Genomic DNA, 23680 nt, shown 5'->3' on the forward strand with positions numbered 1-23680 from the left:
AGAAAGAACTGGACCTGCAGGAGACACCACTACTCTGGAGCAGGTAAAAGAGAGGGCAGGGGCTCGGGTCCTTCGCTTACCTTCGGGAAGCAGAGAGAACTGGACCAGGCCTATCCGGGAGCTGGCTGAGTTTCAGGAAAAAACATCAGAGCAACGTCACAGGAAACTGAGTTTATCGGTGAGTGAGAAACTGCTGTTGGCAAGTATCCTTAAACAGCGGAAAATTAAGATTTTCAAATTATTTTTAAAGAAGTAAATATTTAGATTTAAATAACAAGCACAAGCAACAGTGAAGTAAATTAAGCCAATGACAAGTAAAACAAATAATATTAGTAAAACAAAGTAAAATAAAGTTAACAAAAGAAAGTAATGTTTAAGCATGACTGGGCAGCTTGGTCCTGTGGAATGCACATCCTGTAGTATGTGGGAATTCAAGGATGCTATGGATGACCTAGGTGATGGATTGCATAGCAAATATCACCATCTGCAGAAGGGAAGGAAGAAGAAAGGGGGAGCAGTAGTGATAGGGGATTTATTAGTTAGGCAAACAGAAAGACATTCCTGTGGTCATAGATGGCACTCCAGAGCTTGTATGTTATATGCAGGGAAGTACTGACAAATGAAAATTTAAAACCCTTAAAACTTCAAAGGCAGATGAAGGCTAAGCATGGAGAATTCGAGGACAAACCTCTTGATTTTTTTCAAAGGGTGCAGCAAGAACTTCAATCATCAGCTGAAGTCCTTAGCAGAAATGTAACATTGAATGACAAAGCAAATGAGATCGTCAGGACCAGGCAGGCTCATCTGTCGCATTAAAGATAAGCAAAAATAATGGGTCACGAAGGTCGGCCGGTTAGTAAAAGTAGGTCACTGCTTTATTGGGTAAGGTATTGAATAAGAAAGCAAGTCTGTAATGGTGAGACTGTACAAAACACTGGTAAGGCCACACCTGGAGTTTTTTGTGCACATCTGGACATCACATTATAAGAAAGACATACTTGCTTTGGAGAGAGTGCAGGGGACATTTACCAGAATGTTGCCATGGCTTGAAAATTACAGCTATGAGGAGAGATTGGAAAGATTAGGGTTGTTTTCCTTAGAATAGAGGAAGCCAAAGACTGACCTAATTGAGGTGTACAGAATTATGAGGGGCCTAGACAGTGTGGGCAGGAAAGACTTGTTTCCCCTAACAGAGGGGCCAATTACCGGGGGACTTTAAGGTGATTGGTAGAAGGAATAGAAGGGACATGACAAAAACCTTTTCATCCAGAGGGTGGTGGACATCTGGAATTCACTGCTGAAGTTGGTGGTTGAGGCTCAAATGCTCAACTCATTTAAGAGAGTTACCTGGATCTGCATCTGAAGTGCTGTAACCTGCAAGGCCACAGGCAAGATGCTGGGAAATGGGATTAAAGTGAATGCTAGTTTTTCTTTTCTCCTTTTTGGCCGGTGCAGACACGATGGGATGAATGGCCTCTTTCTACCCTGTAACTTTTCTATGGTTTTCTTCTGCTCAAATTTGGAGACAGAACGTCTACCCACAGTCAGCATATCAGTGCCTGCCTTTGTTTTCAGGTATGAACAGCTTGCACTTTGCTCCCAGTAAAAGTGTCACCCTGGGCCTCCCAGACCCTAAATCATCCAGTCATCAGGCACAATTTGAAGCAGAACATAGAACAATACAGCGCAGTACAGGCCCTTCGGCCCACGATATATACCTGCTTCATATACCTGGGGCCCAGTTACACAACACAGGGGGCGGGATTCTCCCATACTCGACGGGGCGGGGGGTCCCGGTGGGACGGAGTGGCGTGAACCACTCTGGCGTCGGGCCGCCCCAAAGGTGCGGAATCCCCCGCACCTTCAGGTGCTAGGCCCGCCCCAGAGTGGTTTGCACCCCGCCGGCCGGCGGGAAAGGAGCTGGCGCCACGCCAACTGGGGCCAAAGGGCCTCCGCCGGCTGGCGCAAGTTGGCACATGCGCAGGAGCGCCAGCGCATGCTGGCGTCATCCCCGTACATGTGCAGAGGGCTTTGTTTCCGCACCGGGAATGGCGGACCGGTGCAGCCTCCAGTGCGGAAGGATAGAGTGCCCCCACGGCACAGGCCCGCCCGCTGATCAGTGGGCCCTGATCGCGGGCGAGGCCACCGTGGGGGCACCTCCCGGGGCCAGATCCCCCCGCGCCCCCCCCCCCCAAGAACCCCGGAGGCCGCCCACGCCGCCAGGTCCCGCCGGTAAGGACCTACTCCAATTTACGCCGCCGGGACTGGCAAAAGATGGGCGGGACTTCGGCCCATTGTGGGCCGGAGAATTCGGGCAGCCCCAGCGCCCATTGAGTAGCGCCGGACTCTGCCGACCCCCGGTGATTTTCCCACCCGGCGGGGGGTCGGAGAATCCCACCCTTGGTCCTTACTCCTTTCTGTCAGTTACTACAGAGGCCGACCTATTATACAAATGCTAGTTAATTCCTTGTCCAATCAGAACAAGGGAACTATCATCCCCAGTTGGATGAACCTCAGGCATGTCACATAGAACATAGAACATAGAACATGCAGGTTATTACATCAAGAATCTATCTAGCTCTGCCATAAAAATATTCAAAGACTTTGATTTCTCTGCCTTTTGAGGAACAGAGTCTCAGAGACTCTCAACCCTCTGAGAGAAAAAAATGTCTCCTCATTTATGCCTTAAATGGGCCTTTTGCAATTCATCCCTCTGCATCTCAGAGCTCAGCATAGTCCCAAAACACAATCACCTTATAAAACCTCGGACTCATATCAATTATTTCTAGTTCAGTTCAATTTGAATTGTTGCCGATCCATCAACCTTGATTCAAGGCTCCTGATTAGTAAAACTGCTGAGTCAGCGTCTATGATGCCAGTGAAACTTTCTGGGTGATAAGTCTCTGTTTTTATATTCTTTTTGGATCCTGAGATCTAACCAGGGTAAGAGAGGATTTGATAGAGTAGACAGTGAGCAAGTATTTCCACAGGCTTGAAGGGCTGAGTGGTACTATCACTGGAATGGTAATCCAGAGGTCCAGGCTAATACTCTGTGGACATGGGTTCAAATCCCACCATGGCAGCAGGTAATAAAATTGGGAATTGAAAACTAATATTGGGAATGGTGACCATGGACCGGGCTGGATTTTCTGCTACCCCTACCCATGTTTTGCGAAGGCAGCCTGCCATTGACTGGCGGCAGTATCACAGGATCCCTGAATCATAGCATCCCTGGCAGTGCAGAAAAACGCCATTCAGCCCACCACTGCTAGTCCAACCATCTGAAAGGGCACCTCACCTAGGCCCTCTCCGCCACCCTCATCTTTGGACACTTAAGGGACAATTTATCATGGCCAATCCACCTCACCTGCCCATCTTTGGACTGTGGGAGGAACCTGGAGGAAACCCATGCGGACATGGGGAGAATGTGCAAACTCCACCAAGACAGTCACTCAAGGTTAGAATCGAACCGGGGTCCCTGGTGCTGTGAGGTAGCTGTGCTAACTGCTGCGCTGTTTTCCTGGTCCTGCCGCTGCCAAAGGATTTTCCCGTTGCTCACACCCTCCACTTCGGATTGATAAGAACGTTGCCAGTTCTTGAAAACTGTAGCTATGGGGAGAGATTGTATAGGCTGGGGTTGTTTTCCTTAGAGCAGAGGAGGCTCAGGGGTGACTTAAATGAGCAATACAAAATTAATACAAAAAGGCCACACTTGGAGGAGAGTGTTCAATTCTGGTCGCCACACTACCAGAAGGATGTGGAGGGTGCAGAAGAGATGTTGCCTGGTATGGAGGGCATTAGCTATGATGAGTGGTTGAATAAACTCAGTTTGTTCACACTGGAACGACGGAGGTTGAGGGGTGACCTGATAGAGGTCTACAAAATTATGAGGGGCATAGACAGAGTGGATAGTCAGAGGCTTTTCCCCAGGGTAGAGGGGTCAATTACTAGGGAGCATAGGTTTAAGGTGCGAGGGGCAAGGTTTAGAGGAGATGTACACAGAGTGCCTGGAACTTGCTGCCTGAGGAGGTGGTGGAAGCAGGGACGATAGTGACATTTAAGGGGCATCTTGACAAATACATGAATATGATGGGAATAGAGGACCAAGGAAGTGTAGAAGATTGTAGTTTAGTCGGGCAGCATGGTCGGCACGGGCTTGGAGGGCCGTAGGGCCTGTTCCTGTGCTGTACATTTCTTTGTTCTTTGTTCTTTGTTTGATCGTTGTTCTATGAGGGGCCTAGACAGGGAGGACCTGTTTCCCCTAGTGGAGAAGTCAATTACCAGGGGGCACAGATTTAAGGTGATTGCTAGAAAGTTCAGAGGAGCCTTGAGGAAAAGCCTCTTCACCCAGAGGATGGTGGACATGTGGAAATCGCTGCCAGGTTTGGTGGTGAAGGCAAAAAATCTCAACCCATTTAAAAGATACCTGGATTAGCACTGGAGTGCTGTAACATGCAAAGATATGGGCCGGGTGCCTCAAGGTGGGATTAGAATGGGCAGCTAGTAAATTTTTATTTTTCGGCTGGCGCAGAGCCGATGGTCTGAATGGCCCCTTTCGGTGCCATGGCCGTTCTATTATCCCATAGTTCGATTGCAACATTATTTCATTTCTGATACCCAATTTATAATAAACCCCCACATTACTGATAGGGACACTGCATCGGTTAATATGCAGAACCCTGAATTTCCCACGTTTAATTTTACGTGACAAATATAGGCTCCAGAAAGTGTATCAAACTGCTCATAAGATTTGAAATACATCTTCGTATTGTAACAAGGTCTGCAGTTTAGGGTAATGTGCGACAAATTGTTCGGATGAAATCAGACGTCATTCAGTAATAGTTGAATAACAAGATAAAACATAGCTTTTCTTCGCAGGCAAATCACAAGAAACAACACTGCCGCTGAGTTCTGTGCAAACAGAACACACTGAGATGATATTGTTCTGTTTCCTCAGATTAAATATATCTCATCCAAAGATTTACACGGGCACTTTATGGCTTCTGCAAATGACTGTCTCAGCACTGCAAAGTAATTCCAGCCTGTCATATTTGTCTTTAGAAATTGTAACAAATTATGGTGATTTATAACATCAAATTCTTCTCTCCCATTTTTCCCCAGATGGGATTGTCGCTGATGGCAAGATTCTGGGCCATTCATTTATTCTGTGCACAGGGTGACAGCAAGACATGTTTCATCTCTCCCCAGATGACACTCTCCTTCCCTTTGAGGGGAGGCTGTCAACATAACTCAAACTGTCAGGCTTCTTTGTTAGGCCTGAAAAAAAATATCTGCGGTTGTCGCCTACTTCACCCCCCACAAACCTACTAATGAGCTGTGTCTCCTCCGAAAGCCAGGTGCAGGTGAAGGTCTTTGCTAATGTCCTGTTGTGCCCCTTCTCTGGTCAATGAATAGCGGTCAACTATCCATCATGTTTGCAGAGAGCCTTGATTCATAAGTTTCATAAGGTTGGCACAGTGGTTAGCACTGCTGCCTCACAGCTCCAGGGTCCCAGGTTCGATTCCCGGTTTGGGTCACTGCCTTTGAGGAGTCTGCACGTTCTCCCCGTATCTGCATCGATTTCATCCGGGTGTTCCGGTTTCATCCCACAGTCCAAAGATGTACAGGTTAGGTGGATTGGCCATGCTAAATTGCCCTTAGTTCCAAGAAGGGTTAGGTGGGGTTACTGGGTTATGGGGATACGGTGTCCAAAACAGTGAGGTGCGGTTACTGGGTTGCGGGGATAGGGTGGAGGTGTGGGCTTAAGTCGGGTGCTCTTTCCAAGGGCCGGTGCAGATGTGATGGGCCGAATGGCCTCCTTCTGCACTGTAAATTCTATGAATCTATGAAAAGGATAGGTTGGGTTGCGGGGATAGGGTGGAGGCATGGGTCTCAGTAAGGTACTCTTTCCAAGGGCCGGTGCAGACTTGTTGGGCTGAATGGCCTCCTTCTGCACTGTAAATAATTTGGTGATTCCTTCAGAAGAAACCCAAAAGTTCTTGAAATATTTTCCAGCGCTGTTGGTTTTCAAAAATGAAAGAATATTTTAGACATTACGAGAGATTGTGTTCCATGTGCTCTTTTTCCTTGTGTGAGTGTTGATTGGTGCCCCTGTTCAAAGATTGGATAAATCGCACAATGTTAACTGTGGCATCTTTTTTGGCAACTGGGTTCAGCTGGCAGGCTGGAGTCGGACTGTTTGTCTGTGTAATAACTCTCGGTTCTATCTATTCACTTCTTAAACGTATTCGTTCACGGGATGTGGGCTTCACTGGCAAAGCCCTTGAAGAAGCAGTAGTGAGCCACTTTGTTGAGCTGCTGCAGCCTGTGTGGGGAAGGTGCTGCCACAGTGCCCCTGGGTCGGGAGTTCCAGCATTTTAAATCAGTGCCAATAAAAGAGGTGAGGGTGGTGCGTGGCCTGGAGGGGAGCTTGGTAGCGGAAGCGCGCCCATGAGCCTGCTGCCCTTATTTTTTAGGTAGTAGACGTTGTAAGTTTGGAAAGCATTGTTGAAGGAGCATTTGTGAGTTGCTGCAGTGCATCTTTTAGATGAAGGTGCCATGAAATTCAACTCTTTTTACACTTTTCATGGCTTCCAAATCAAACACTTCACAAGTGAAATGCAATATAGAATTCCCCTCGCTCCATATTGCGCAAACATTGTGACTTTAAATCTAACATGTGAAGAACATTCCTAGAACCATAGAACTATAAAATTCCTCCAGTGCAGAAGGAGGCTAGTTGGCCCATCCAATCTGTGCCGACCCTCTGAAAGAACACCCTATCGAGGTCCCCTTATCCACCCTATCCCCGTAACCCTGTAACCCCATCTAACCTGCGCATCTTTGGACTGGGAGGAAACTGGAGCACCCGGAGCAGACACGGGGAGAACGTGCAAACTCCACATGGACAATCATCCAAGATTGGAATTGAACCTTGGTCCATGGCGTTGTGAGGCAACAATGCTAACCACTGTGCCACCATGCCATCCCAGCGATTCTCTGCTGTATTAGACCGTATGCCCATAAGGTGTAGGAGCAGGAGTAGGCCATTCAGCCCATCGAGTCTGCTGTGCCATTCAATAAGGTCATGGCTGATATGATCCGCAGTATAGTATTTCCATTTGCCATGATCTCTTCTCAGTCCCTTTTTAACTTTGGTGCTAAATGAATGCCACTTGCAGGTAAATCTTTGTCCTTGAAATTCATTCACTGGAGAAGGTCATAACACGCATCTAATTTAAAGTTTCTAAGAGTCATCAGAAAGAGATGCGTGGGCTTGATCCAAGCAGGTATCCCCAAGGTGATGAGGTTGCCAGGGCTGGAAGACTCAACTGGCACTAACTTCATCCTACACCCTGCACCGGAATATGTAAGCAATCTTCGGAACATTATTGAAGCACCTAAATCCATTATCATTTGATTGGATAGAGTGTTGCTGCTACCGAGGATGGGGATGCTCGGGTTATTATCCCATTCTTAACTGTGCTAAATTGATCAAACATGGCTAATTATTAATAGTAGAGGCAGACCTGAACAACTGCAGAGTTTTCCACTAGGTACACTTTCTCCTCAAGAGGTGAGGTGTAGTGAGGTGGGAGGAGGTTTTGTGTGAAGCATAAACACTGGCATATAGCTGTTTGACTGCATGCTGTTTCTGTGTTGTAAATTCAATGTTGAAGTCTATGTTATCCAACCCTAGAAAATAAATGGATCAATGCATCCCATGGTACCTATTGACCTGGTTAAGCACCATTGAAACTTGCCTCCCTCCCTCTCTCAATTACTTAGTACAACGACGAGAGTAGAGCTGAAGGTCCCCAGGTTTGATCACTAATCAATATTCAATAACAGCTCTCACAGAGGGGACATTTGACCAGAGTATCCCTTACTTGGGAAGGGGTGAATGAGCAGGAATTTGGCCCATTTCAGGTCACTTTTGCGAAAAGAACGATCATACCGGGGCGGCATGGTGACACAGTGGTTAGCACTGCTGTCTCACAGCGCCAGGGACCCAGGTTCAATATCCGACCTCGGGTGACTGTCTGTGTGGAGTCTGCACATTCTTCCTGTGTCTGGGTGGGTTTCCTCCGGGTGCTCCGGTTTCCTCCCACACTCCAAGGATGTTCAGGTTAGGTGGACTGAATATGCTTAATTGTTCCTAGATGGGGTTACAAGGATAGAACAAAGAACAAAGAACAAAGAAATGTACAGCACAGGAACAGGCCCTTCGGCCCTCCAAGCCCGTGCCGACCATACTGCCCGACTAAGCTACAATCTTCTACCCTTCCTGGGTCCGTATCCTTCTATTCCCATCCTATTCATATATTTGTCAAGATGCCCCTTAAATGTCCCTATCGTCCCTGCCTCCACTACCTCCTCCGGTAGTGAGTTCCAGGCACCCACTACCCTCTGCGTAAAAAACTTGCCTCGTACATCTACTCTAAACTTTGCCCCTCTCACCTTAAACCTATGCCCCCTAGTAATTGACCCCTCTACCCTGGGGAAAAGCCTCTGACTATCCACTCTGTCTATGCCCCTCATAATTTTGTATACCTCTATCAGGTCGCCCCTCAACCTCCTTCGTTCCAGTGAGAACAAACCGAGTTTATTCAATCGCTCCTCATAGCTTATGCCCTCCATACCAGGCAACATTCTGGTAAATCTCTTCTGCACCCTCTCTAAAGCCTCCACATCCTTCTGGTAGTGTGGCGACCAGAATTGAACACTATACTCCAAGTGTGGCCTAACTAAGGTTCTATACAGCTGCAACATGACTTGCCAATTCTTATACTCAATGCCCCGGCCAATGAAGGCAAGCATGCCGTATGCCTTCTTGACTACCTTCTCCACCTGTGTAGCCCCTTTCAGTGATCTGTGGACCTGTACTCCTAGATCTCTTTGACTTTCAATACTCTTGAGGGTTCTACCATTCACTGTATATTCCCTACCTGCATTAGCCCTTCCAAAATGCATTACCTCACATTTGTCCAGGTTAAACTCCATCTGCCATCTCTCCGCCCAAGTCTCCAGACAATCTAAATCCTGCTGTATCCTCAGACAGTCCTCATCGCTATCCGCAATTCCACCAACCTTTGTGTCGTCTGCAAACTTACTAATCAGACCAGTTACATTTTCCTCCAAATCATTTATATATACTACAAAGAGCAAAGGTCCCAGCACTGATCCCTGTGGAACACCACTGGTCACAGCCCTCCAATTAGAAAAGCATCCCTCCATTGCTACCCTCTGCCTTCTATGGCCTAGCCAGTTCTGTATCCACCTTGCCAGTTCACCCCTGATCCCGTGTGACTTCACCTTTTGTACTAGTCTACCATGAGGGACCTTGTCAAAGGCCTTACTGAAGTCCATATAGACAACATCTACTGCCCTACCTGCATCAATCATCTTAGTGACCTCCTCGAAAAACTCTATCAAGTTAGTGAGACACGACCTCCCCTTCACAAAACCGTGCTGCCTCTCACTAATACGTCCATTTGCTTCCAAATGGGAGTAGATCCTGTCTCGAAGAATTCTCTCCAGTAATTTCCCTACCACTGAAGTAAGGCTCACCGGCCTGTAGTTCCCGGGATTATCCTTGCTACCCTTCTTAAACAGAGGAACAACATTGGCTATTCTCCAGTCCTCCGGGACATCCCCTGAAGACAGCGAGGATCCAAAGATTTCTGTCAAGGCCTCAGCAATTTCCTCTCCAGCCTCCTTCAGTATTCTGGGGTAGATCCCATCCGGCCCTGGGGACTTATCTACCTTAATATTTTTTAAGACACCCAACACCTCGTCTTTTTGGATCACAATGTGACCCAGGCTATCTACACCCCCTTCTCCAGACTCAACATCTACCAATTCCTTCTCTTTGGTGAATACTGATGCAAAGTATTCATTTAGTACCTCGCCCATTTCCTCTGGCTCCACACATAGATTCCCTTGCCTATCCTTCAGTGGGCCAACCCTTTCCCTGGCTACCCTCTTGCTTTTTATGTAAGTGTAAAAAGCCTTGGGATTTTCCTTAACCCTATTTGCCAATGACTTTTCATGACCCCTTCTAGCCCTCCTGACTCCCTGCTTAAGTTCCTTCCTACTTTCCTTATATGCCACACAGGCTTCGTCTGTTCCCAGCCTTTTAGCCCTGACAAATGCCTCCTTTTTCTTTTTGACGAGGCCTACAATATCATTCGTCATCCAAGGTTCCCGAAAATTGCCGTATTTATCTTTCTTCCTCACAGGAACATGCCTGTCCTGTATTCCTATCAACTGACACTTGAAAGCCTCCCACATGTCAGATGTTGATTTGCCCTCAAACATCCGCCCCCAATCTATGTTCTTCAGTTCCCGCCTAATATTGTTATAATTAGCCTTCCCCCAATTTAGCACATTCATCCTCGGACCACTCTTATCCTTGTCCACCAGTACTTTAAAACTTACTGAATTGTGGTCACTGTTACCGAAATGCTCCCCTACTGAAACATCTACCACCTGGCTGGGCTCATTCCCCAATACCAGGTCCAGTACCGCCTCTTCCCTAGTTGGACTGTTTACATATTGTTTTAAGAAGCCCTCCTGGATGCTCCTTACAAACTCTGCCCCGTCTAAGCCCCTGGCACTAAGTGAGTCCCAGTCAATATTGGGGAAGTTGAAGTCTCCCATCACCACAACCCTGTTGTTTTTACTCTTTTCCAAAATCTGTCTACCTATCTGCTCCTCTATCTCCCGCTGGCTGTTGGGAGGCCTGTAGTATACCCCCAACATTGTGACTGCACCCTTCTTATTCCTGATCTCTACCCATATAGCCTCACTGCCCTCTGAGGTGTCCTCTCGCTGTATAGCTGTGATACTCTCCTGAACAAGTAGCGCAACTCCGCCTCCCCTTTTACATCCCCCTCTATCCCGCCTGAAACATCTAAATCCTGGAACGTTTAGCTGCCAATCCTGCCCTTCCCTCAACCAGGTCTCTGTAATGGCAACAACATCATAGTTCCAAGTAGTAATCCAAGCTCTAAGTTCATCTGCCTTACCCGTAATGCTCCTTGCATTAAAACATATGCACTTCAGGCCACCAGACCCGCTGTGTTCAGCAACTTCTCCCCGTCTGCTCTGCCTCAGAGCCACACTGTCCCTATTCCCTAGTTCTCCCTCAACCCTCTCACCTTCTGACCTATTGCTCCCGTGCCCACCCCCCTGCCATACTAGTTTAGGGTGGGGGTTTGGGCTTAGGTTAGGGTTCTCTTTCAGAGGGTTGGTGCAGAGTCGATGGGCCGAGTGGCCTCCTTCTGCAGTGTAGGGATCCAAAAGTCTATGATTCTATGATTAGTGCCATTTCGTCAGGTGCGATGCTGGACTATTTTGTCTGTAGCGATCATCACCATGGTGTATTATTCGAACACAAGTTACAGGAAAACACTGCCTGATTTTTTTTCATTCCTTTGCCCTTGTGTAGTGATGGAGAAATGATAATGAAAAGGCAACTTTAGGTGTATCTCTCTTTACTTATAAATAAAATAATTGTCAGTAATTGGGTGAAAAGGCTTAAAGGGGAAATGAGGGGAAATCTTTTTTTCCAGAGGGTTGTGGGGGTCTGGAACTCACTGCCTGAAAGGACAGTAGAGGCAGAAACCCTCAACTCATTCAAAAGGTGTCTGGATGTGTACCTCACGTGCCGTAATCTGCAGGACTCCTGACCAAATGCTGGAAAGTGGGGTTAGGCTGGGTGGCTCATTTGTCAGCTGACGCAAACACCATGGGCTCAGTGGACTCTTTCTGTGCCATAAACCGGCTATGTTTTTTTTCTCTGATTAGGATCAATCATAACACTGAGTGGAAAGAGCAGAGTGATTGGTTAAACAGTAATGTGCAGCAGTATCACTGATTGGGGACGTTATTGCGATCAGAGGAGGCACCATGGGCGGGATTCCGCGAGGGCTGGGGGGACAGGTGGGGGGTGGCCGGCGGTAGGCTGTGGGGTCGCGGATGGTGGATCGGGCCTGCACACGGTCGTCGCCACGTTGTGCGGCACAACTGCTGCAGGTCATCAGCCATGCACATGCGCGGACTGGGGCCGGGCTATTCTCCGGCCGTTTTCAGCGCGGGAGCCAGGTGTTTCACCTGGCGCCGCTACTAGCCCCTCACCCGTCCCGGAATCGTTGAGGGTTTCACGCAGAATCTTTGATCGTAAAAGACCAAACATGCTCCATTGGCGTCAACACTTAGTCGATGAAAAAGAGAATCAAGCTCCATTTCTTTCCCAAGAGGCTTTTTTTAAGGCCTGTCATGCATCAGGATTTGATGATCATTTCTCCACAGAAGTGTGGAGTCCTAAAGCCTATAGTCCTATAGGACGCTTCTTAAAGACTATCTCCTTGACCAAGCTTTTCGTCACCTGTCCTAATATCTTTTCATGAAGTTCAATGTCAAAATTTCCCTTGATAATTGCTGCTATGAAACTCTGCAGGATGGTTTGCTACATTACCAGCCCTATATAAATGCAAGTTGTTTTTTTATTTAAGGCAAATTAAAAAATACAACTTCTGGGATGAAAGATAGTTCAGCTTCAAATGAGTTAGTATTCATATTATGTCCTCATAGACTGTTAACAGTAAGCAATGTATTGGCTCGTCTTGGTAATGATAAACATTGCACACCTATTCTGCAGGCAAGTCTCCGGGCCCAGCGAGCGATCAGCAAGAAGCAGCTGACACATCATCTTCGATAGGTTTTAGTCACTCCAAGTACATGGACTGACAGACTGGTTGGGCCATGCTGTATTTTCGATGCAAATTTAGAGGGATTGAAAAGTGTCAGTGTAAAGATTCAAAGATATAAATGTTTGGATCAAGTGACCAGGAGCGCAATCGAACAACCTTGTCGCGGCAAACTCGGTGACGCTACGAGGTCGTTAAATCTTGTGAGAGGACTATCGCAAGATTTGCGATGCTCAGAATGCCTCACGAGATCGAACGACACCTCGCGGGATGTCGTGATCTGGATGTTGACGTCACTGGGCAAGACCAAATGAACATATTTGACTGAGCCAGGAGGCTCATTAAAATATGTCAGTGCCCCATTCTCCCAAGGCTAGGGGACAAATGCCCATTACTGGGAGACCTTGCCATGGCGCAATGCATCACATCCATACAAACGTGAACCAGGCATAGCGGCATCTGGGGGAGGATCTCCCAGGCCATCGGAGGCCCCCGGGTTTTCGGGCTCTGGGCAGGGTGGAACCCTGGCACTCCATCTGGCACCTGACCACCTTGGCACTGCCAGCCTGGCACCTTGGCAGTACCATCTGTTCACTCTGGCAATGCCAGACTGCCTTGGTGGCACTGCCAGGGTGGCAGTGCTAAGGTGCCAGGTTACCCGTGCCAGGGATTGGGCCCGGGGGTACCCTGTCCTTAAGTGGTGGGTAAAGGGGGACTCAAGGGCCCGCAAAGAGATAAGTTGGGGCATTGTGGGAGTCTGAGAGGGTGTTGAGAAATCAGGGCAGCAGGCTCTGAGAAAATTCTGCTATAAGCACTCAAAACGGGACTCTGTTTTTTTGCGCATGAAGTCATGTCCAGATGTTTGTTTTTAAAATGATTTCATGGGCATCGCTAGCATGGCCAGCAATTGTTGCCCATCTCTGATTGTCCTTAAACTGGGTGCCTTGCTAGGCCATTAAAGAGTCCACCACATTTCTGTGGGTCTGGAGTCACATGTAAGCGAGACCAGATAAGGACGGCCGATTTCCTGCCCTAAAATGAACCAGATGGGTTTTTGCAACAAACATTTCCTGATTTTTAATGAATGCACATTTCACCACAGTGGGATTCGAAGTCAGGTCTCCCAAGGCCCGGGAATGAAGCCCTGCACCTGGGAGACCTCGCCATGGTGCCATTTAGCACTGGTCCATACAAGGCTGGTTTAGCACAGTGGGCTAAACAGCTGGCTTGTAATGCAGCGCGGGTTCAATTCCCGTACTGGCCTCCCCTAACAGGTGCCGGAATGTGGTGACTAGGGGCTTTTCACAGTAATTTCATTGAAGCCTACTTGTGACAATAAGCAATTATTATTATTATTATGTGGACCAGGCGTATGGCACCTGGGGGGGAATCTGCCAGGCCATAGGAGGCCCCCCAGGTGTCTGGGTTACTAATCCAGTGACAATGCCACTATGCCAATACCTCCCCTCACACAAGATATACGGACAACTTTAGCCATGGTTGTCAGATCCAGTTTTGGATGAGATTGTAAACTGAGGTATCAACTGCCTTCTCAGGTGAATATGAAAATTGTTTTGGCACCATTCAAAGAATCGCAGTGAAGTTGTCCCCAATGTCCTGGTCAATATTTATCCCTCAACCCACACCACTAAAACAGAAAATCTGTTCATTCATCTCATTGTTGTTTGTGGGAGCTTGCTGTGAGCAAATTGATGTATTTCACAATACACCAAATGGAAGCGAATTTTCACATAAATTACCTGACTGACGATGTGTTGTATTTTACAAATTAAGGAAGTCTTCAAACAGGAAACTTGCAGTCCTGCACCAAAAGGTGAATTGTAACCTGGCTTTCTTTCGGCATAAAACAGTTGGTGAGAACATTTACTGAGTGTATATTTTTTTAACACATAAAACAGCCCTCAGGATACTAATAATCACACTGAATCAGTGCTTTCCTGCTCCCAGCCAAGAGAATTGTCAGTTTAGCATGAAAAGGTGCTCCACTAAATGGCCAACTGGGAACAAAAGCCTAAATGCCACACACATAGAACAAATAACAAAGAAAAATTACAGAACAGGAACAGGCCCTTCGGCCCTCCAAACCTGCACCGATCCAGATCCTCTATCTAAAACTGTCGCCTATTTTCTAAAGATCTGTATCGCTCTGCTCCCTGCCCATTCATGTATCTGTCGAGATACATCTTAAATGATGCTATCGTGCCCGCCTCTACCACCTCTGCCGGCAATGCGTTCCAGGCACCCACCACCCTCTGCGTAAAGAAAATTCCACGCATATCTCCCTTAAACTTTTCCCGTCTCACCTTGAACTTGTGACCCCTAGTAATTGAGTCCTCCACTCTGGGAAAAAGCTTCTTGCTATCCACCCTGTCTATATCTCTCATGATTTTGTTAACCTCAATGAGGTCCCCCCTCAACCTCCATCTTTCTAATGAAAATAATCCTAATCTACTCAACCTCTCTTCATAGCTAGCGCCCTCCATACCAGGCAACATCCTGGTGAACCTCCTCTGCACCTTCTCCAAAGCATCCAAATCCTTTTGATAATGTGGCGACCAGAACTGTACGCAGTATTCCAAATGTGGGCGAACCAGTCTTATACAACGATAACATGTGCTGCCGACTCTTGTACTCAATACCCTTTCCGATGAAGGAAAGCAGCCATATGCCTTTTTGACCACTCTATCGACCTGCGCAGCCACCTTCAGGGTACAATGGACCTGAACACCCAGATCTCTCTGTACATCAATTTTCCCCAGGGTTTTTTCATTTATCGTAGAGTTCGCTCTTGAATTGGATCTTCCAAAATGCATCACCTCGCATTTGCCCGGATTGAACTCCATCTGCCATTTCTCCGCCCAACTCTACAATCTATTTATATTCTGCTGTATTCTCTGACAGTCCCCTTTACTATCTGCTTCTCCACCAATCTTCGTGTCATCTGCAAACTTGCTAATCAGACCACCTATACCTTCCTCCAGATCATTTATGTATATCACAAACAACAGTGGTCCCAGCATGGATCCCTGTGGAACACCACTGATCACAGTTCTCCATTTTGAGAAACTCCCTTCCACTACTACTCTCTGTCTCCTGTTGCCCAGCCAGTTCTTTATCCATCGAGCTCATACACCCTAGACCCCATGAGACTTCACTTTCTCCATCAGCCTACCATGCCTACCATGCCACATGCATAAAGAAGTGGGGACTACTCTGTAAAAGTACTTGTATACTTGCGCCTGACTAGTGAATGCTTTAACCATAAAATTCTCATTAAAATCATCTATCTACATGGGCACATAAATACAGTATTTATACACCAGTATTCAGATGAACAGAAACACAAGTGAAGCAGATCTGGGAATTTCAAAGCTTCCCTATTTATTTTGAACAATAAATTAATGTTACTAGAGAGACATAAAATCATGAGTAAAAATTGTTCAATCTATTTTCTTTCTTTGAAAGTCATGTCTATCTCAGTTGGGGCTGGTGAGACCAAAGCTTACACTCTTCCAAGAATTGAGGTATTTTCCCATGTCAGAGTGCTTTGTGATGAATCTCTGTCCACTGCACATTTTATCTTTCAGGTAACATTCATTACAGGACCATCAATACAACAACGAAAGGCGTAAATTAGCCAGGAATAAAATATTGAACACTAAGGCAACCAACAAAAAGAAAAATTGACGGCATTACAGAGATGAGAAATGTGGATGGGTTTACCAATGACTATAGCTTTCTGTGACAGAAGTGAGCAATTCGTACTGCTGTTTGCTACTGAATTGATTCAGAATTTGGGCAAAAAGCTTACGCGGGAACAGGTGGTGAGATGTGCCATCTTGGACTGGGAGATCGTTGAGAATCTGGGGCGAAAGTCTCCCGAAACGGTGCGATGTCCGCCAACTGGCGCCCAAAACGGCGCCAATCAGACCGGCATCGCGCCGCCCCAAAGGTGCGGAATGCTCCGCATCTTTGGGAACCGAGCCCCAACATTGAGGGGCTAGGCCGACGCCGGAGGAATTTCCGCTTCGCCAGCTGGTGGAAACGGCCTTTGTTGCCCCGCCAGCTGGCGCGGAAATGACATCTCGGGCGGCGCATGCGCGGGAGTGTCAGCGGCCGCTGACAGTTTCCCACGCATGCGCAGTGGAGGGAGTCTCTTCCGCCTCCGCCATGGTGAAGACCGTGGCGGAGGCGAAAGGGAAAGAGTGCCCTCACGGCACAGGCCCGCCCGCGGATCGGTGGGCCCCGATCGCGGGCCAGGCCACCGTGGGGGCACCCCCTGGGGCCAGATCGCCTCGCGCCCCCCCCCAGGACCCCGGAGCCCACCCACGCCACCTTGTCCCGTCGTTCAAAAGGTGGTTTAATCCACGCTGGCGGGACAGGCAATTTATCGGCGGGACTTCGGCCCATCCGGGCCGGAGAATCGAGCGGGGGGGCCCGCCAACCGGCGCGGCCCGATTCCCGCCCCCGCCGAATATCCGGTACCGGCGGGGGGTCTGAGAATGACGCCCATGAGCCTTTGCTGACATTTGCACTTGGGCTCCCCAAATCCCCACCCCCCCTCATAGCTGTTCAGGGTGCTACCCACAATGACCACTCCCAGAAAGACATGTCTGTCCTCCAATCCTGGAACCAGTGCTCAGCAATCTATAAAGGGGGGAAATGGAAAGGAAAATGTGTAAAACAAATCGATTTCAATATTAGATTTAGAGCTTTGCTACCAGGGTAGATTCTACATTCCCAAAACGTTACTATGATGGTTAACATCTTAAAGCCAACATTAAGAATGCCAATTTCCTATTTTCTTGTGTTGACAATTGCCTGTCACGTTCTGGATTCTCCGGTCCCCCAGCTGCATTTTTCTCGTTAGCACGCTGTTCGCTGGCGGCGGGATTCTCTCTCCCCGCTGCTTGTCAATGTGACTTCCCATTGAAGCCACCCCGTGCCGCCGGGGGTGCGCTGCCAGCAGGAAAAGTGAATCCCAACGGCTGGAGAATTCCGTTTCTATTCTATGGCTTCCTTTACATGAGGCCTTGCACCTGCCCCAGCTCTACGTTCACAGAATCACCAAATCGCACAATTGTTATGATGCGAAGTGAGCCCATTTGGCCCATCATGTCTCCACCGGCTCTCCAGTCATCATGACTCAGTGCCGTTCCCGTGCCTTTTCCCCGCACCCCTGCCCATTGCTTGCATTCAAGTAATCACCTCATGCCCTCTTGAATGCCTCGATTGAATCTGCCTCTCCCACACTCCTAGGCAGTGCATTCCAGACCCAAACCATTCGTTGTGTGAGAAAGTTTTTTCTCCCATCACATTTGCTTCTTTTGCAACACACTTTAAATCTGTGCCCTCTCATTCTTCAACCTTTTACGAGCAGGAACAGTTTCTCCCCATATATTCTCTCCAGCCTCCTCATGATTTTGACCATCTCTATCAAATTTCCTCTCAGCCTTCTCCTCTCCAAGGAGAACAGTCCCAACATCTCCAATCTATCCTCATAACTGAAGTTTCTCCTCCCTGGAACCATTCTTGTAAACCTCTTCTGTACTTGATCCAATGCATTCACATCCTTCCGATAGCTTACTGCAACTTTACTCTATTTTGGCCTTGTGTTGTGGCTTGTCTGCACCCTCTTGCTCATTCTTGTCAGTGGGAACCCCGGTTCCATTGTCATTATTATGCCTTTCTCTGTTCCAAAGGCACACTCCATCTATTTGTGAATAAAAGGGCTACCTACCTCAATCGCCTTCCTCCATTTCTGAATTTCCACCAACCCCTGATGAGGCCTTCCTCGTATTTTAATTGATAGTTTTCGGCTCGTTGGTACAATGAGAAGAGGCCTACTTCTTTCTGATGCCTGTTAAAGCAGCTTTTGCCCCAGTGGCTTCTCCCTGATTCAAATTTGCTGGCTGATTACCTCTGCCGCACATGCACTTAAAAAGGCCATCTGTTTACAGTTTTCAAATTATGGAATTTGATCCTCAAAGCACCAGTAAAAGTCCCAGAATGCTATTTAATAAAGTGGAATTTAACTCATTAAGGCCTGTAAATCAGTCACCCCTGATGTCATCCATCATGTGCAATAAAGACCCTATTGTTATAAAACAGTGTTTAGCATAAGGCGATGCCACAGGAGATATTACGGATAAAGAAATGTCAAATATGTGGAACCAGTTTCTTGTTAACTGTCTTGCAATACTTTGGCTGGCACACTTCTAATTGTAATAGGGCAGTTACATTCTCCAACTCACAAAATGCAATGCCACAATAGATCTGATGGTAACAAAAATGATGTGGTCCAGCATAGCTTAGTGAAGTCAGTTTGAAATCCAACCATGCTCCGTGCAGTCAGCAAGTTTACCTGATGATATATTATTTTTTTATAACACATACATTACTTTCTTTGTTCTCTGTCGGGAATTGCAGCAATCATTCAAATTCCTGATTGATAATTCGCACCAACAGTGGTATGCTGTCACCTTCGCTGAATAATCACAACCCTGTCCTTACATTCTTTTGCAGCTTCAGCCACTTGTTTCCTGGCAGGTTTTTTTTTCAAACCAATTTCCACTGACACATGTGGTGTAATCCTGCCGAATCATCTCAGTTATGTCAGCTGCTGTTCTGGAAATCTGCAAAGGACCCTTGATGTTGCAGTGCGTGGTTTACGTTAAGCTGGGGGTGCATTTTCTGCTCATTACAGTGTAGGGTGGAACGGGGTTGCTGAAGAAATGACCTCTGCGGTTATCCCACTAACACACTGGACACGTTGGCTGTTCGGCACCTGTGTGATTGTGCACGGCATTACTGGGTCTCCGCAACAAACACGCAATTGACATTGGTCACAAATTGCGCTTGAAGATATGAAGAGAATCATAAAAAACATTTTTGCTTTAACCATCAAGATATAGCAACCCCCCCGCACCTCCCCCCCCCCCCCCCCCCCACCCCACACACACACACACCGTCCCTCCCCACCACCCCACCATGGAGGGGATGAACAGTTACTTAAGACAAAAATAATTTACATTAGTAGGCCAGAATCCTCCACTCTGGACCATACATTTGATGGCGGAGTTGGAACTGAGAACGATTCTTGCTGTGGAGATGGGACGGCTGACCACGCACTGTTCCTCTTATCACAGAAGCATTGCAAATCGCCCGACGGATATCACATTGGGGCAAGTAGGAAGTCGGTATCCCTACCATGACTTCATAGGGACAAAGGTCCTAGCACCATATTTCAAGCCATTCACTCAAGAGCCAAGAGCTAAGGATTGTACTGAGACCAGCGTGCCGCAGACGAGACACTGCATTCAACAATGTCCCTGCAGGTTCTCCTCCAAGCTGTCCAGGAAAAGCTGGAGGTGCTGTTTCCTGGAGGTCCTCCCATCTCACCAAGGTGCCTGGGCAGAGGTTGCAGCAAAAGTTACGACTTGTGGGGCCGCACCAAAGAACCTTCCAGCAGAGCAGGAAGAGGATGAACGATCTGCTATCCTCTCCTTGGGCAAGTGGCATTGTTACTCACTGGAAAGAGACTCTCTTAAGGGCATCAGACAGTGTAGGCGTGGGTTTGGCTTGCAGGGCCCAGCAGCAGCTGGGACATGTGCACCGAATGTGTGCCAGCCACTTCTTGCTCTCAATCTTCTGTCAGTTTCAGGACATCATACCATAGCATCCTTACAGAGCTGAAGGAGGCCATTCGGCCCAATGAGTTTGTACCGACCCTCCCAAAGAGCACCCTACCTATCCCTACCAAACGTCCCGCGCCCTATCCCCACCAAATGGTTGGACACTAAGGGGAAATTTAGCATGGCCAATCCACCTCACAAGTACATCTTTAAACTGTGGGAGGAAACAGGAGAACCCAGAGGAAACCCACGCAGACACGGGGAGAACGTGCAAACTCCACACAGACAGTCGGCCAAGGTCAGAATCAAACCCACATCCCTGGTGCTGTGAGGCATCAGTGCTAAACACTGTGTCACCCTGTTTGTTAATGATTTACTGGGGAGGGCTCCACAGCTGGCATAGGCCTGCATGCTCCTTAACTACTCATGTACTCACAGGGATGACCATCAATGTTTCTGTCCTACTGGCACAGGATATGAGTTGAGAGGCTGAGATCTGTGAGAGGTCCACACAGCAGCGTCTAACTTGCTTCAAAGCTGTGGAAGAAATCAAGCTTGTCTGGTGCATACCAATCATAAACGATCGGAAATGTGAACATTCTAATCTCTCGCTGGTGGGGAATTCAACTTAGTGGAGGAACTTAAACCCGACAAGGTTGACTTTGAATGAGCATGCAAGACACACTAATGTATCCTGACATTGTTCGTCAGGAATCTCGACCCGCCTTTCAAGTCCCAGGAATTTAATTCCTAATCCCGCTATCGGGAAACTGCATTTTGGCCTCATCCAAGATTCCTTTTGCTGGCGGGACTGGAGGATTCTGCATATACCATTAATCCCAAGATGTCTAAAGCACTTTAAGGCCAATGAAATACTTGTGAAGTCCAGTCTCTGGTGATTTAGTGCCCATCGCCTCTCTTAGGACATCTATTCGAGTGCTGTTTATGAAGCTGTGTGGAAAATGCAGCAGTCAATTTGTGGAACATGCAGGCAGGGCAGCCTTTAATGCCTCATCAAAAGATGGCACCTACGACAACACTGTTGCACGACTGCAGTGGATTGTCAGAGTGTCTCAGCAGTACCGTTCCTGTCTTTGGGGCAGACGGTCATTTATCACTGTTATTTGTGGGAACTTGCTGTGCACACAATGTTTGTCTCACTTGGCTACATAACAACAGCTTCATGCTTCAAAATAATTAATTGGTCGTGAAGTGCTTCAGGGCAGGACTCTTTCTGAAGTATCAACCGAGATTATATGCTGATGCGTTTAATCTTTGAAGTTGAATCAAACCAGGACGAGTTGATGTGTGGTGTCATTCTGTCAACTGAAATTGAGCAAGGCCAGTTACCTAAATGCCAAACCTTAAAATGTAATTGTGAACTGTTACAGTCCTGCACAAGTACTGAATTTTTTGAGAAAGTTGTATTTGCAGAGATGTATGCGGAATTCTGAAGGAGGTCTTGTGGTACAGCGGGCAGCTGAACTCTGAGCCAAAAGCTCGGGGCTCGAGCCCCACTCCAGAACTTGATGGATAATGAAGGTGCGTTCATAATGTGGCCAAACAGGTTGAGTGTCAACTTATAAATCCTTCCGGCACGCCAATAGCAGATGGAAAGAGCGGGAGAGATTCCTGGTTAGCCATGTAATGGAAAGAAAATTGGAGCCTCTACCATCACTATTCATAGTTCTGGACTACTACATGCCTGTCAAAATGTGTGTTACCACAGCAAATTGGATGGGTGGAGGGTGGAGGGGGATTCAGTGGCTGGATGGCTCAGTTGTCATGGGCCAATAGCATAGGGTTCAATCCCCATTCTGGCTGGGATGGGTTCATGACCTGCATTCCAAGTATGCCGGATTCAATAGAATTGTGTAAGAATTCAGGGAAGGGTGAAACGAGAAAAAAACATTCAACCATTAAATTCAATCTCACCTCACATCATGTGCTCATTATGCTATCATGGACTCCACCTCATCCGTTTCCTTTCCTGAGCTTAACTTTGTCTGATCACCTTGATCTCTTAGAGGCAATCGAGTCAAACTCCAAAATGTCTGAATGAATTGCCACAGATCAAGGATCGGAACCTGGGATCTACCTGGACTGTACAACTTAATGCCATATTATCTGTTTAGCACAGGGCTAAATCGCTGGCTTTGAAAGCAGACCTAGGCAGGCCAGCAGCACGGTTCGATTCCGGTAACAGCCTCCCCGAACAGGCGCCGGAATGTGGCGACTAGGGGCTGATCACCTTGATCTCTTAGAGGCAATCGAGTCAAACTCCAGAATGTCTGAATGAATTGCCACAGATCAAGGATCGGAACCTGGGATCTACCTGGACTGTACAACTTAATGCCATATTATCTGTTTAGCACAGGGCTAAATTGCTGGCTTTGAAAGCAGACCAAGGCAGGTCAGCAGCATGGTTCGATTCCCGTAACAGCCTCCCCAAACAGGCGCCGGAATATGGCGACTAGGGGCTTTTCACAGTAACTTCATTTGAAGCCTACTTGTGACAATAAGCGATTTTCATTCATTTCATTTCATTAAGACCATCTATCTCTTGAAACTGCAGGTGAACCTTCCAACTGCACTGCACCATACAGGACAATCCAATATTTGCAGCAAAATGGTTGACCTGCAAATATCAGAGGATGGTTATGCTGAGTTCCAATTCTGGGCACATAACTTCCCATCAGGGGGACATGGTGGCACAGTGGTTAGCACTGCTGCCTCATAGCACCAGGGGCCTGGGTTCAATTCCGACCTTGGGTGACTGCCTGTGTGGAGTTTGCACATTCACCCCATGTCTCTGTGGGTTTCCCCCATGTGATCCGGTTTCCTCCCACAGTCCAAAGATGTGCAGGTTAAGTGGACTGGCCATTCTACGTTTCCCCTTAATGTCCAACGGTTAGGTGGGTTTACGGGGATGGGGCATGGGCCTAGGTAGGGTGCTCTTTCGGAGGGTCGCTGCAGACTCAATGGGCCAAATGGCCTCTTTCTGCACTGTAGGGATTTTATGGTGTCTATAATGGGTGTGGAAGTCAGAGAACTCCACATGATTTTCCATGCAGCCCAGCAGTGTGTGTCGAACTCCGCACCTGAATTCCCAATGGGAACTTTCACCAGAGCCTGTGAAGATCTGCACCTGAAGTACAAATTGGTCAAACTGAGCCTCTGGAAGTTCTAATCTCCAATGGTCAGCACAGATAATCCAGTTTGTTTCCTCAGTTCGTCCCATTCCCAGGATTCTTTGGAATTGTTCCACAATTGAGACACAATATCCATTAATATCCAGGACACTTTGACAAG

General features: G+C 47.5%; 1 protein-coding gene across 1 annotated transcript in view; it reads right to left on the minus strand.

Annotated features, from left to right (window-relative positions):
* adarb2 (adenosine deaminase RNA specific B2 (inactive)) overlaps positions 1–23680 on the minus strand; it is a 1014773-nt gene that overhangs the window by 729593 nt on the left and 261500 nt on the right.

This window comes from Scyliorhinus torazame, chromosome 6 (genome assembly GCF_047496885.1).
Source record: "Scyliorhinus torazame isolate Kashiwa2021f chromosome 6, sScyTor2.1, whole genome shotgun sequence".
Taxonomy (NCBI): Eukaryota; Metazoa; Chordata; class Chondrichthyes; order Carcharhiniformes; family Scyliorhinidae; genus Scyliorhinus; species Scyliorhinus torazame.